This window comes from Pezoporus flaviventris, unplaced genomic scaffold (assembly GCF_033815535.1).
Source record: "Pezoporus flaviventris isolate CSIRO_AGI_PZ_B2104156 unplaced genomic scaffold, CSIRO_AGI_Pfla_v1 ptg000078l, whole genome shotgun sequence".
Lineage (NCBI taxonomy): Eukaryota > Metazoa > Chordata > Aves > Psittaciformes > Psittacidae > Pezoporus > Pezoporus flaviventris.
The window spans coordinates 7,927,043-7,942,755 of NW_026892626.1; the positions used below are offsets into that span (position 1 = coordinate 7,927,043).

The 15,713-nt window shown below is 48.8% G+C and overlaps 1 protein-coding gene across 3 annotated transcripts in view; it reads right to left on the minus strand.

The window, feature by feature from the left end:
- The window catches only part of RHBDF1 (rhomboid 5 homolog 1), a 37,099-nt gene extending 22,988 nt beyond the window's left edge, over window positions 1-14,111 (minus strand). For 2 of the 3 annotated variants that reach the window (XM_061473339.1, XM_061473338.1), the window contains exon 1: window positions 13,779-14,111. The gene's annotated coding sequence lies outside the window, so the exon portion shown is untranslated. The remainder of the gene's footprint in view (window positions 1-13,778) is intronic. The other variant, XM_061473340.1, reaches the window with a different exon arrangement.
- Window positions 14,112-15,713: the final 1,602 nt, after the last annotated feature.

A 15,713-nucleotide genomic window follows, 5' to 3' on the forward strand; every position in this document is an offset into this window, starting at 1 on the left:
CAAAAAGGGAGGACTCAGCTGTAGGTGGATGAAGGTTGGGTTTCAGCAAATACCACAGGCCCCCAAAAGTCTGGGAATTCATGATCCAGCCTGTACAGACATGCCTTTCGTTCATGCAGCACAGTCCTGTGTGCACAGATGCAGTGCCGTATGTTGCAGGGACACAATTCCTTCCTTCCCTCCACCCCTAGCCGCAGGGGTAACCAAATGCATCTGTTCTAACCTCCTATAAGATGAGAACAGTGAGAGTATATGCAGAACTCCTGCCTGCTCTTGGGAAGAGTAAATCCACTACCAGACAGCTTTCAGTCTTGCATACAAAATGGACAAACTTGTCTTCATGGTGAGGTCAGAAAGCAAAGCAGATTTTTCACACATGAAGATTCCTGCTGGTGCAATGCATAGAGCTCAGCATTTACCCATGAGGATCATGAACACCACATCTTCCTGGGAGGCTCTAATCCGAGACCAGCCAAGAGAGACAGAGCCACCATTCTAGCATGATCAAACACAACCTATTTTACACATGACCATCATGACACAACTCAAGAGCTTACTTTCTGTGCCTTCAAGGGCAAATTCAGAGCCTCAGAACTAGCACAGTTCTTTTTCCAGCATCTCTTCAATGAGTAGGCATTGCTCAACTTCCTTCCTGTCCACCTACAGAGCTGCCTTTGTGAGCAGGTGCTTTGGGAGTAAAGCATACAAACTGGTATGAGTTTTGCAGCTCTATCAAACAGCAAGGCCAAGCCAGGAAGGCAATGAATGAATCACTCCTGTACTGCCAAAAGCTGTCACAACAATGCTGCACTCTGTGAAAGACTTCGCAATGAAATCTGTCTTCAGTCCCCCTTCAGTCCATGTATCCATCACACTGGCTTCATTGCATCCCCTGCAGACTAGTGCATGGGGATCTCCAGCAGTGTACACTTCCAAAGAAGAGGACAGAGCATACATGCACTTGGGGTCAAGCCCATGGCTTTATGATTATCCCCAAAGCTGACTCAGCTTTGCTCCTTAGGCAAGAAGATCTCAAGATGAAACTCACATAGCTGACAGAGCAACAGACTGCTTTCTCCCAACGTCAGCAGTTGAAGAGTTCTTTAAATAGCAAAGCATCAAAATACATATATAATAGTTGTGTAAGTGCACTCACTATTTAAAAACCAGGTGAGTTTCAAGGGTGACTGCAGAGTACTTAACTCAGGAGCAAATCCTTTTACCAGTTTGACATTTTTACTTACTAAAATGTTTATTTCCCAATGAGACTGCAATGAAGGCAGAGCAGTTCAGCATTTTCAACTACATCTGCGCATTGGGAATGGCCAAGAAATAAGCCTTTCAAACACTTCAGATTAAACTTGCAGCACTTCTCTAGCAGGGCCTGATTCTCTGCACACTGTGAAAACATGGCCACAGCACATGCCACCAACTGCCTTTGACCCAGGCAACAAGAGACTGGGGTATGGACACAAGAGGCAGGTCTCTAAAAGACTGAATGTGGATCCAGCTGCACACACAGACATATAGACTAGCTGTACATAGAGGGATAGCTGTGTACACAGATGTACAGCTGGACAGTTGAACATAAACCTTTACAAGGCAGATAACACTCCTTATTACACCTGGTCCTCGCTCAGAGTGCTACAGTCACCTAATTTCTGTCTCAGCACTGCACTAAAAGCATATGCTGAGTTTCACACTAACTCCTTGCTTATTTTTAGGGGATAGTGTTTCAGGATACAGTGTCCATGTATTTAATAGGACCAATGGGCTTTGTTTCAAAGTCAACTGCACTGACACCTATTTCATTTGAATGGTTCCACATCCCCAGTCCCAATTTGTCAGTACTGTCCTAGCAAGTGTCTTCAAGAAGTCACTGACAGCAGCAGGATAGGAACATACACAGCACAGCCATGCAAGGTCAGGCCAAGTATCCATCCAACACCAGTATCTCATTTCCAACAGAAGATGCTTGACAATGGGCACAGAGTACAGGATTACTCGACAGTCATCTCACAGGACAGAGTCATGGTATGTGCTATGAATAACTCAGAGGCTTCTTGTGCCAGAGACATCTTTGCATTTGTTCTGTATCCCTCTTCATATCTATCCAATGACTTTTCTTCCACAATTTATCCAAGTCATTTTTAACCCAAGCAAACTTTTTGTATTCTTAACTGCATTCTTAACTGTGAGTTCCACAGCTGAAACACATGCTATGTGACAAGCCGTCTCCTTCAGTTTGTCTCTGTCTGCCATTTCCTGGGGTCACTTGATGCTCCACAGCTCCTGGGCTAGAAGAGTGAACTGCTTTTCCCTATCCTCTTTCTCCATGCCAATCCCGACTTTGCAGATCTCTTCCATGCCCCCCCTACCATCCTCTCTTCTCACAAATACAGTGTGATCTACATCCAGCTGCTCAGTGCTTGGACAGGAGCTGTTCCAGACCTCTCACCTGTGCTTGTGGTTTGCAGCATCTCCCAAAGCCAGAAAATGCTCCATCAACCCAGACATCAGCTAAATATCTCCATCCTGGGTAGGTGGAAATGTTCAAGCTTTCAAGCTTTTGTGAACTGTCACTGGGACTTGAAACTCAACTTTTGTAAACCCTCAGGGTAGCAATTCCAGCAAGTGGCACTGAGAGAGAAGTCTCCACTATTACTAAAACCACACAAGAGCCATTAGAGACATGGGTAAGGGGACTGTCTGAAGAGATGGGAAGACATGGAATGGTCCAATACCTGCCTGGACTTCTCTTCCCAGTGCTGTCACAGTCCCAGTCCTGGTGCCACTACCTGCACTGCTCAGTCAGCTCAGAAGCTGTTCCCTCAGCATCACAAAACTGAGGAATCCAGAAACACAAACTCTTCTCCAGCTCACAGGCCGAACACATGGCATGTGCAGATGTAGCTTCTTTTCACTGAGCAGCTGTGTGTACAGCCCTGGTAGCAGCACACAAATGACTAATGAAGTCCATTTCAATTAAAATAAACAAGAGGAAAAAAAAAAATTGTATATTGCAGATACTCTGGGAAAGTCATCTTCAAAAGCTCCATGCCAAAGCAAGGTCACAGTACCAAAACAAAAGCCAAATCCACTGTGCTCTGGGTCAGGCTCAAAAAGGGAGAGCGCATTAAATTCCAAAGCCGGCACATGATCAAGAAAAGCTGCTTAGTGAAATCCACTGACCCAAACAGAGAAGGAAAAGTCTTGTACAGAAGCCTGAGCATGCTCCTAAAACTGACAGGCATCTCAAATACATGCAGCGATTTGCACAGTCATTTCAAACACAGACCATCCTTCCATTTAAACAGACAACTGAAGCTATTCCCATATTGATTTTTTTCTTCCAAAATTTCCATTTTACTGTCATTCCCATTTAAAATAAAGCTTTTCTAAAAAAAAAAACCAAATAAAACCCCAAAACCATTCCAAATGAAAAACAAAACAAACATTTAATTCAACCCTAGTACACAAAGCACATCATCTGCTTTTCCCAACATCATTTGCCCCTTTCCAGCACTGCATGTGCATGTTCTTAAAGACACCCTCAGGAGGTAACAGACACGAGGGCTATTCCGCTGCAATCCCATCTTCACTTCCAGCTGTTTTCCTCCATTTCTAAAACACCAATCACTGCAACAGCTGTATTTGCAGTGCCTGCTATGCAGAGTTCCAGGCACATCCTGTGTACCTGGGGACATGAAGGAGTCTGCCCATGCAGCTATTCTGGTTGGGGCACACCAGCAAGCATCTGGCTGGAGAGACAGCAAAGAAACTAAGACCCTAAATGTGTTCTCAGACAGAGTGAGCCAGAGGAGGCATCAGGCTCTGGCTGTGCCTCTCTCTGCATGAGGATTTCTGCTGGCACTGCAGAGAAAAGGCAGGAAGTCCAAGCAGAAGAGGAGCAGTGGGGTTTCAGTCTCGTGGCTGCCAATAAAACCATCTAGCATGGATTAGACCCGGCAAGTTACATACAGTATCTCGAACAACAGGCTGGAGGCAGACCTTCAAAACAAGCCAGTGGAGGGGCTGAGGGCCAGCAGGGACGGGGAAGGTAGAAAAGGCCTGTGACCCTACACTCTTTGAGAGCTATCAAGGGCACAGCAACACCCAGGCTTTGACTGAGGCCACCACCATGTGCTACCCTAAGAAACTACCTGGGAAATGAAACAAGGCCATCAGCACTGCTCTGACATTGGCCCTATGCAGGGCTCTCTCTTGCTTTCCTGACCCTCGCTGCTGAGCTCAGAGGACATGCCATGAGGTTTTGCAAACCCACAAGCTGCCAAGAAGAAGCTGGGGTCTGAGCAATCCACAATCTGAGCACAAGCCTGGCAGTGGGCTAGGCAGACACACTGCCCTTTCAGCCCTGCACAGCAGGGAGCTGGAAGGACTGCCATTCCCATACACTGCCCACCACCCCTCTCACTGCCCTCTTCTGTGCGCAAGTGCTGCTTGAGTGATGGTAGAGACTGATGCTGCCTACAACAGCCTGCACCAAATCACACAGGCAACAGTTCCCCAAGGCTCTGCTTTCTGCTTGAAAGCAAACCAATTTGACAGCTAGCTGCTTCCCAAAAAGCAGTCTTGCCTTACTCCAGTGAGCCACTTCAAGGTGTTTTACCAACACAAAATTAACCCCCGTTAATTATTCCCTCTTGATCTGGCATCCTGAAGAAGCTCAGACAATTTCAGATAAGTTCTGTGCAACCTGAGAGAAGAAGGGTAAGACCAGCCTATTCAGTGATAACTCTGCATAATACATCATACCGAAATCAAACTATAGCCCGAGCCGCTGGTCCCAGGCCTCCTCCATCCCCAGCCTAGTAAATTGGTGCTTGGGGAACTGTATTTTCCCCCACCAAGAGGCATGCAGCACACTGAGACCTTGCACTCTCCTCTGGAGAGGGACCAGACAGGAGGACTGGGGAATAGCCAACCTCTTACTAAAAGACATAGTTTTTCTGCAGGCCACATTGGAAAAGCCTGACCCTACCCAAGTCTTTCACACTTTACGTCAAAGTAAAACATGGAAGAAATTGATCTGGGATAGTAACAGCCTTTGAGCAGGCTCCAACAGAACAGAGGCCTTCGCCTTGCAGAGGATGAATTAAAAGGCATCACAGTCTTCCTCCCGACAGCTCTGTCTTCAACCAGTGCTCTAGAAAGAGCTAGAACAGGAGATACACACTTGAGCAGGTGGTCATAAAACCAGCATGCAAGTACATACTGGAAAAGCAGCACATAAGCACTAAAACAGAGCTGCACCAGCAGGAACCCACTATGGTGGAGTAAATGATATAGGGAAGGTCTTTAACTTCAGTGGCTACCCAAGTAACCAAGGCAGCAGTGAGGGATCTCATCATGAACCACTTAGTTTAATTAGCTGAGAAACACCAGTGGAAACTTCCTGGCATGCAAGAGGTCAGGCAGACCCCTAGACAGGAAATTGGAAGTTATGTTAGAAAAAACCCTAAGGGTTTGGATGTCATGCAAAGCCTTGTAGAATGGTACTGATATGCAAGAGGCACATCAGGAGTGCAAAGCTTCAACGTGGGACCCACTGAACTTGGAGAAGGTTCAGCTATATACTAAGCCAGAGGGCTTTAAATACAGGCAATAAAAACATCTGCCAGCGAAGTCTGAATGTATGAAAGCCAATCCCATGAACAGGAAAACACGATGTCCCTTTGAGCTACCAATTTTCTTCATTTTCAGAAAAAGATGCGGGTCATGATGGACATCAACCATAAATTAGCTCCTACTGGAATGCCAGCATTAAAAGCTTTCAAAGCAGCTTCACAATGGGACCTGAAGGGTACCCACATCTGGTGCCCTCATATAGAAGAGGGTTAAAAAAAAAAAAACAAAAAACTCTTCTGGTCCTTCTTAATGCCCAGATCTGTAGTTGAACTTCTCCAAGTACAGGTAAAAGACAACCCCCAACTTCAGCCTGCAAACACACAGACAACAGACTCTGATCTTCCAGCCCCTTTATTTGCAGCAAAGAGCAGAATAGTAACAAGAACACAGAAGCTGATGCTCAAAATTCAAGCTATAAAGTTGTCACAGCCACTTGAAAGAGATGCGAACCAACAGGAAAAAGCAGTGCCCCAGCCTGTGCTGCCCACTCCTGCTGGCACAAGCATCCCTGCAGCTGTTGGGTGATCCACATTGGGAACCAATACATACTAGCTCAGCAAAGAAGACTCAGCAAAGTTTGCTCCAGCACAAGCTTCTTCCCTCATCCAAGTCACCACATGGCTCCACAAACACTTGTGCCAGCAAAAGGAAAGGGAAAGAAGCAGGAACAGAAAGAGCAGCTGGAGCCAAATGACTGGACAGCTTCTCCAGCCAGCACAGTTTAAAGCCGTCATGAAAACACAGCCAAAACCTCACACTTGGTAATTGTTAGCTTCCCATCACGCTACAAGGCAGGTGGGAGGTTTTGCACCTCTTCAGGCTTAAATAATCTGAGGAGTACCCTCAGTACAGGTATTGAGTGCAGCAGAAATAGTACTACATCACCAGGGGGTCATTAAATGGGAAGAACATCCAAACCATCCACAGATTTCTCTAGAGCTGACAGCCAAGCTTCCTGCATGGACAGTTTCCATAAAAGAGTTCCCAGAGGATGAATTTCCCTTGCTCACCTATGGCCTGTGACACCCACAAAGGAATGAGGTGGAAGTGAGCTAAGTAAAGCAGACTGGGCAGAGGGGCTGCCTTTTCCATCTCCTAAGCACGTGTGACACAGATGACAGAAGCAGGTTCACAGCACTAGCCAGCATGCCGGTGCACCAGAACCCATGCAGGGCCCAGGTGATGCACAGTTAGCATACAACAGAGATACAACCTACCTAGACACCAGCAAGGGGAACAGTCTGAGCATAAAATATAATCAACAATGTGGAGAAAGCAATGGAAAACCTGGAGTACTCTGGCATCTTCATCCTGTTTGTGCTTCTCCATGAACACACCCCGCAGCTTTGCAGAGAACACCAGCCTGCCACCACATGATAGCCACATTTCAGGCAGCCACATGCGAACACTCCGGTCACAGTATGCCACTTACAGGCTACATCTGGGCAGGGACTGATGACAATACCTACTAAGAGCTTCAGTGACAGTACATCAAGCACAGGGGACAAGAAGCCAGCACTGAGCAGCACTTCCATTCCTTACAGAAGTCAGCACTGCCTGGTCCTCAAAAGGAGCTGGTTTCCACCTAGATACATTACCAGCTACCAGATGGCTGATGCATCTCAGCATGCCTATGCAAAAAGCCAGGATACTACAGCTGGTTCAGTGCCACAGTGAATGTAGCCAGAATGGATAACAAGTATAATCACATTAACAAGTCAAATATTAACAATTCCAATTATAAACAACTGACTGCCAGCACTGGAAGTATATGTAGAGGAAGGATCACCTACGCAAGCCTTGTTCTTGCGCCCTATTCAGAGGTAACCACAGCTGCCTGCTGGGTTAGTAGTGCTTGTGCTGAGCCAGCAGAGCCCTTTGCGCTAGGGTCCCCAACAGCCTCAAAACACAGCTGTCTTAGTACCCTGCCTGGGTCTACACGTTCTGCAGCTCCTTGTTAACAAAGAAGAAGGAAAGAGTGATCACAGAAACTATTTCAGTGCACATTTAACTCACTGCAACAATTCAGTGGACCTCCAGAAGCCGCTGTTCCAGATTTATTCTCACTACTAGTGAAAAAGATGCACTGTACAATACTGGCTGATCCACAAGTACCAGGGACACATTGGTCCATGTCACTGCCTCAATTATACAGCAAAGAAAGATTCACAAAAATGCTTTTATCAGGGCAAAAATTTGCGCTGGTCAATTTTGTCATGACCCCACATTAGAAAACAGAAGACAAAGCTGACAAAATCCTACCACTGTATTTTAACAAAGGTATCATTTCTCTTTGAAATTCTGCAATTGTAATTTTTTTTTCCACCAACTCTCCTATTCAACATAAGTACCATAAGGGTCAAGGACACAAGGAAAGCTAGGAACTGGTTTGACTCTTAAGACACCAGTAAACACTGGCTCTGGTTGCTTTTGGGAGAGTTGGTGCCTGTGCGCCTACCTCAAGAGCCATTTTTTTTGGTAAAGTAATGAATGCCTCTTACTGATTACACTGTCCATTTACAAAATATGACATCAATAAACACTGACGGAAAAGCAACTGCCAAAACTAGCAACCTCCCCTAAAAAGATCACAATACCCCAAACCAAAAATTATCCTAGACGAAAAGCCACCCAACCTCTATGGCAGAGTCATGGTACTAAAAGCAGCTAAGAATCACTGTTGTGCTAAGTGAAAAGGTCTCACTGGCAAAAGAGATCAAAACTGCCACAAATGACAACATTTCCTATGGAAAGTTACATAAAACCACTCTGAATAGCAATCTAAAAAAATCTTAAGAGGAAATAACAATAACAAACACTGGAGCCACCAGAAGACAGACTTTATACTCAGGAAGGATGGAAGCCATTCAGGCTAGCTCTCTTTGCATGTTTCTTTGAAATTCAGAGCATCTTCACTCACCGTCACACATATGCTTTCTCCAACACAACCATAGTTCTGTTCTCCTGGATCCAAGTGAGAAAATAAGCCTGCATCCACCAGCAGTGCCCACAGCAATGATGCTCAATGGAGATCCTTCAAAGGAACAATTAAATAGCCAAGGACTCAGACCAGAGCTGGTTTGACTGGAGCTGCTCTTCCTAAGCATTAGCTGATTAACCAGCACACAGGAGAGCTACCCTGCCACTCTAATGCTCTAATTCCCTCCTGCTAGTGCTCAGCAGCTGGCCACATGCTATCTCCTACTTTGTCTAACTGGCAAGCAGTTGCAGGAAGAGCTTGTCTTGCTCTGCAGGTGTGGGTACACATGTGTGCATTGGTGCATGCCCAATGCACCAACTCATTTTATAACACAAATGGAAATAATCATGATTCTAATGCTGTGTTAGAAAAAAATCCAAGTGAACCATACTTCTTCAATCCAAGTGAATGGCATGGTCTGTCTCACTGTTCTCCCTGAAATCACAGTCCCAGAGCAGTCAGAGAAAAGGAAGGTACACTCACACCTTTTGGCAAAACAACTCAGCCTGCTGTCTTCTGCAGTCCACTTTAAAGCACTGGGCTTTGAACTCAAGCAACAGAGAAACATACCACCCATGCGCTGATTGCTACAGGGCAATAACTGCTGAAACAGGGAAGTATTTGTCAACTGAGCTGTCTGAGCCCTCAAGATTTTAAAATTCAGGCTGTTATAACTTTCACCAAGTCAAAGACAAGTGCTGGACCTGTAGAACAGTAAAAGCTGCATCCTGCACAGCTTCAGGATGACCTCATATGGATTGTTCCTTTTTAAAGGAAAAAGGAACCCAACAACCTTCAAAGCAGGACCACTGCTGACCAGCAGAGTAAGGGGCTGTCTCTCAGTGAAGTGGAAACAGGAAGAGGAGGAGGTGGCAAAGGTAGGCTTTCCAGAAAAGGCAAGACTGGGCATGTCTTGATATCTCTTCTCCCCCTGGGAACGCTGTATTGTGCCAGGGAAGTATTTTGCAATGATACTTCTTAGTTCACTGAGAAGAAATTACATTTCCTTTAATAATTACTGTTTTAGAGATGCTCAGATTACTAAGGCAAGATCTGTTTGTTGCTAAAGGCCCCAGAATTTGAGACCAGGTCTATATCACAATAGTTCTAACATTTCTATGCTATGCAAAAAGTAGATTTCATTATAGTTGAAACAAATGGTTTATCTAACAGAGCTGAAGAGTGCACCCAAAGGAAATTTCAGCAAGAACAAGCCTTATGTTAATCTGACATTTGCTATCTCTGCAGCAAACACAGCACACAACCAATGAAACTTGCAGTCTATAGCTTTAGGAGATTTAACAATAAAGATTAACATGAAGAATAAGCTCTCCACCTTCACCAAGCAACAAACAGCCACTGGTCATTACTCAAAAGGATTTTACTATAGTTCAGATTTTTTTTTTTTTTTTAATTCAGCTACTATTTGCTCATTTGGCATTTTCCCAACAAACATTAAAAAAAACAAACAAATCCCCAAATACTTCCTCGTTCCGACAGCACCATGGACTAAAACAACAGGTATGAGAGATGTGATCTTAAGGGCTTCAACCAGCCCTGGACAGCAGCTAGATGAGCAGGACCCAAAAAAAAAGGAATAAGAAACCAGAAACCCCTGAAGTTCAGCTAACAAGGACACAACAGGCAATCTCAGCATAGACACAATTCCCACTGCTCCCTGTGGAAATCTCCCTCTCTCAGGGTTGCCCCTAGATCTTCCCAAGGGCTCAGTCAATCCTGCCTGTGAAAACAGGGAGGCTGGCAGGGAAGCCTTGCCCGCCCCTTGAGCTATGTTGAAGCGAGGGTCTCTGTCACTCCATACAAGCAGGCCTGGATGACAAGAGCACACATCACACACTAAGCCAGTCTGAGGTTCTTCAAGGACACAGGAATAGAGTTGCCAGCCTGAACATGGGAAATAATAGATTCATTTCCTTCCAAGGCTAAATAACAGTGCAAGATCTGTGCACTACAAGTCCACTTCATTCCAACAAGATGATGATAAAGTTAGACTTGGAGCCCAGTACCCCTTCAGCTGAAAAGAAAGAAAATTAATCCATTTCTGAGCTCAGGGAACATGTTAAGGAACGAACCCATCCTTGAGTTTAAGTATTTCTACTGAAACTAGCTGTATACTGGCAACAGGCAGATGGCTGCAGGAAAAGAAATTAACAGAAGTGTCATGTTGGGTCATAACTAGCGCTGGAACCTCTGAGAATGGCACATGGTCCCCACAGGATGCCTGCAAAGATAACTAAGGGAAAAAGGCAGCAATCACAAGGGAAGAATCTTATCAAAGCGTTCTGCTGGATTAAAGCTCTAGAGATATAGACAGAGAAACATCAGGATCTTCAGCTCACAGCCAGTCCCACTCAGCAGGCAGCATCCACAGCAGCTCATGGGTGCTCTGCCAACCTCTTTGCTGGATACACTAAATGGAAAACAACCTGGGACTCCTGGTCTTGTTGCCCATCTAGGGCCTTCAGCACTAACCAGGCTGTGTTTGCACTGGAGGGAGATCTAACACACTGAATGGAATCAAACTTTCACTAATTATATCCGAGCATGAGGGCTCTGTGCCCAGAATAAACTGTCCTATCATGCCACACTCAGCAGACCCTGCCTCTGTCGGGGGAACATGCTGGGACTTGCTGGCTACTCTCCGAGGCTGGATTCCAGAGGAACACGACTGATGACCCCAAAAGAAATTCCCAATCCTGCCTTAAGACCTCACTTAGCTACAGCCTCAATGCAGTCCCCGTCACAAAAGTGAAACGAGACATCTGAGGAGGTGCTGGCCCCTTCCACGGGACATTAACCCCCGACTGAGGTGACACGTCAGGGCCACGTGTTCTCAGCACCAAGCCACAGGAAGGACGAGCTTGCTGAAGAGGTGCCTGCTCTGCTCTGCGGGTGAGCAGTGCTCTCCACATTCAAAGCTGCGGCTGAAGCCTACCCAGCACAGAGTAAGACATTCCTGAGACAGGGGCCAGCCCATGGCTTTCCCCAGAACCTGAAAAGCCAGTTTGTAGGCAGATCTCTTGCAAGTGTATTGCTTAAAAAAAAAAAAAAAAAAGAAAGAAAGAAAAGAGAAAAAAGAGAAAAGGAAAAGAAAAGAAAAGAAAAGAAAAGAAAAGAAAAGAAAAGAAAAGAAAAGAAAAGAAAAGGAGAAGAGAAGGGCCTGTCATGGGCAGAATTAGTTTTGTGGGAGTTGCTTTTACACTGGGCAGCATTAAACTCCTTTCATAGGAACGCACGGAAGCAGCACACTGCTGACACACGACCACACGTGACAGCTGCTGCCTTCCAGGGGGGCTCAGGGCTGATGAGCACAGATACCATAACAAAGCTGGGGACCTCATTCCAAATACACAGCCCCTCGTGGGAGGGTGGAAGGGTTCCAGCTGAGGAACAGCACAGCGTCCCCATGAGCGTGCACACAGCGGAGACCTGGGCTGCCCATCAGTAGCCACGAGGATCCAAGGACACAAGAGGGATGCAGCAGGAGGGAGGAGTGGTAGCTGTTGTTAGAGCCACAGGGGGGAAAAAAAAAAAAAAAAAGAGCAGAGAAGTTTCAGGCAGATGAGGCCTTTTGTGAAGTCCTTTTAACAATCAAAACTTGAAGGAAGGAGGTACCTGAAAGTTCTTCCAACTATATCAACTGATATAACAGAAGTTATCAACTCCTCTTGCAAACCCTGCACCACCAAGACAGAAGGGCTGGAGAGCAACACATATACATGCACTGGGGTCAAAACCCTGTTCTCCTTCCAAGGGTCTGCTCCCCAGCTCTGCACAAGTGGGCCCTTTTTACCCCTGGCACAAAGGCAGCTACTTGTCTTCGCTGTTCTATCAGCATTGCTGCAGTTAACACCCTGTGTTCCTTCCACATTGTATGCTTCATTCAGAATCACTTTCAGCTTTGCTGCCTTGTCCCTTCCCATTACGTGTGCCTATTTTTTCCTTTGCTGCAGAACACACAGCTTTCTTCCCAGAGGAAATTAGCAGCCATGGGGACAAAAACAGGAAGAAAGGAAACAACTTCCTGCTTGCTCTGAGACCCAGCCTGGAGACATCCCTGACCAGCACCGTGCACTGTGCCATGAAGCCAACCTGCAAGAGAATCAGCAGCCAGAACCACATAATGCACAAGGACAAGAACTGAGCAAAACCCATTTGTGCTGCTGCTCACAGTTTGCTGCTGCTGCTAGCTTCTCCCAAGCTACACGAGAGAAAAGCACAAGTTAAAATACACACAAGGGGCACTCTGGCACCTCACTATGTGCGTGTGGACAGGCTGCTCCCTGAGGAGCCCGAAAGGACTCATCACTGAGGGTGAAATCCTGCAAAAGCTTTACTCACAAGCTGCTGTGATTCCCCGCTTCATGCCAGCAGTGCACAGTGTGAATAGTCAGTTCAGGGACTCGATCCAGAGGAAAACCAGCCTTCACGTATAAAAGCCAGTATGTTTTCCACCGGATCTGCTCACAAAGCAGCTGCCAAAACACCGGTGCCAGCATCACGGGTGGGAATGCATGGCAAGGTAAGGGGCTGGAAAAGCCTTTCAGCTCCAGCGTGGACTAGGACCAGCTGAATGCACCATGGACATGCACCTTCACCTACACATTGGCTCACCAAACTCCCAACAACCAAAGAAACATGGATGAGCTGGAAAGCGAGCTCCCACAGGTCTCCTTCTTGCCTGTGGCTGACAGGGCCGGGTTCCCACCTGAGGCACCGAGACACAGTGAAGGCCGCTGAGCCTCACTTTACGGGGTGGGCGACGGTGCCCGGTGAGGGCAGCTATCCGAGAGCTTCCCGCTGCTGGCAGGGGCCGGGGCCGGGGCCGCCACCTCAGGGCGCCGGCCTTGCCCCCGGGGTTCACCGAGGGCCGCTCCCTGCCCGGCTGAGGCAGCGCGGTCCCAGGCAGGGGACAGCCCTCGGTGTCCCGCGGGGCTGCCCCTCCCGGCCAGGCCACCAGCAGGGGGCTGCCGAGCCGCGGCTGAGGCGGCCGGGCCGCGGAACGGGACGGGACGGGACGGGACAGAACCGCCACTCACGTGTGCGCCGTGTCCCGGGGCAGCCCCAGCCCCGTACTGAGCCTACTTCCCCAACCCCGTTCCCACATCTTCCCCGGTCCAGCACTCACCGTGAATGCGGGTGAAGCGCAGCGGCGAGCCGCCGCTCGGGTCGGGCCGCCCCCCAGTGCGGCTTAAGGGACCGGCGCCGCCGAGCTCGGCCCGTGTAGGGCGCGGAGACTCCTCCCCCGTGCCAGGGGCCGGCCAGCCGGGCACGCCATTCACAGCCGCGGCATGCAAATAGGAGACGGGAACCGTGCCGGGTTTAGCGGCGTGAGTCCCGCCGGGGAGCTGCCAGCGCCCGGGGCCGCGGGACGACGCATACCGCCTCGCCGCCGCCCTGACTCACGGCGGAGGAATGCGCTGCGCCGGGCGGAAGCCACCGGCCCGCCCGCGGCCTCCGCAGCGCGGCCCCGACCCGCGGCCCCCGCCTCCCCTCCGCGGGGTCGGGGTCCGCCTCGTGGTGGGCGTCGCTCTGCGGGGCGTGTAGCCCCCGACCTCCGGCCGAGCTGTAGCGTTCAGCTCCCGTCCCGTTAGCCCCGAGCCCGCGGGGTTGTTCTCTTGGCTGCTGGAAGGTCTGCTGCCCCTGAGCGCTGTGCCCGGGGGGAGCCGGGGTGATCCCCGTGCGGGCTGCCGCGGGCCGGAGTCACTCTCAGTACTGCCGGCAGGGACAGGCACTGCTGAGCTCCCAGGCCTTGCCCCTGTCCCATTGGCACCCACGGGAGCTCTCCGGGCTGAGCCTCGCAGGGGTGGCATGCGCTGCCGTCGCACAGCACAGCTAATGCTCGGCAGGGTTGCACCTCGCTCTTCCTTGCTGTTTCACTGTACTTTACCTGTTCCTTGCCTCATTCCCCCCACACACTTAGTCCTGTGTTTCCCATCAAGTTCTTCACACCTCCTCCTCCAGTCATGTGGTTAGCTTATCATCCCTTCTCTAAACTGTTTCTTTCCTCCCAGCTTAAACATTTTCCCCTTCTGGATGGCATCCTCCCACCTCAATTGCTCAGCCGTCCTCGCCTTTGTCCTGGGATCCTTCCCAAAGATTTCCCCATCCATCGTCTCCAGAGCATTGGTCAGCATGTATTGCTCACACAGAGGTTTGCTAGCTTTCTGGCCAAGCCTGCAGCATGCACACCCCTCTCCAGCAGTTTCCCAACCCACAGCTGCAGATGCTTTTAATATCAGTAATAACTGGGGGGGAGCGCATATTCCCTGCCATCTTATTGCGTCTTCCCTGCCCACCCGCACGCGAGAGGAGCGGGAGAGCTGCTGTTGCAGAGGGTGAGCTCATTGGTACCGTACCCACCCCTGCCCGCACACTGCAAAGGCACCCACGTGTCGAAGGCAGCCCCCAGAGAGCCCTGCTATCTACAGCACGTCTCATTAGCTAATGAGCCAACACAGATCAACCCCAGCTTGTGCTGGCCAAGCTGCAGACCAAACTGCACACAGAACCCTGACCGTCCGCAAAGCTTAACAGGCACAAATTGTTTTCAGATGTCTCTACCACATAAACAAGGGGAAGAAGTGTCCAGTAATGTAATGGAGCAGAGGTGGACTCGGAGGGCCCTTCTGCAGCTCCCAGGAGGAACGCTCTGGAGCTGGAGTGTGACTCTGACCTACCCCTGCTCTCCCTCTGCCTGCTGCCAACACTACATGCATTTATCAAAAACCACAAAGCTCTGCCACTGAAACATGATTTCTCGCCCCTGTATAACAGTGCTGCAGACCGCACTGCTAACCCCATCCCACAGGCTCTAGTTCTCCCAGCACTTCCCTCCCCAGCCCCCCGGGTCTGTGTGCTAGGATCCTTCTTTTACCCAGCTGCAGGTATCTCCACTCAGTGAGATAAACTCTACCCCCTTGGTCAAGAATATGCCCTCCTTGCTCCCATCACCACTCAGGGTGTTTCTCCTTCAGCGCACTGAGTCCTATCAGCCTAAAATACATGGAACAGAGTGAATTAAGGCCAGGTTCTGCCTTCAGCTCTTTGGGGCATGAGCAGA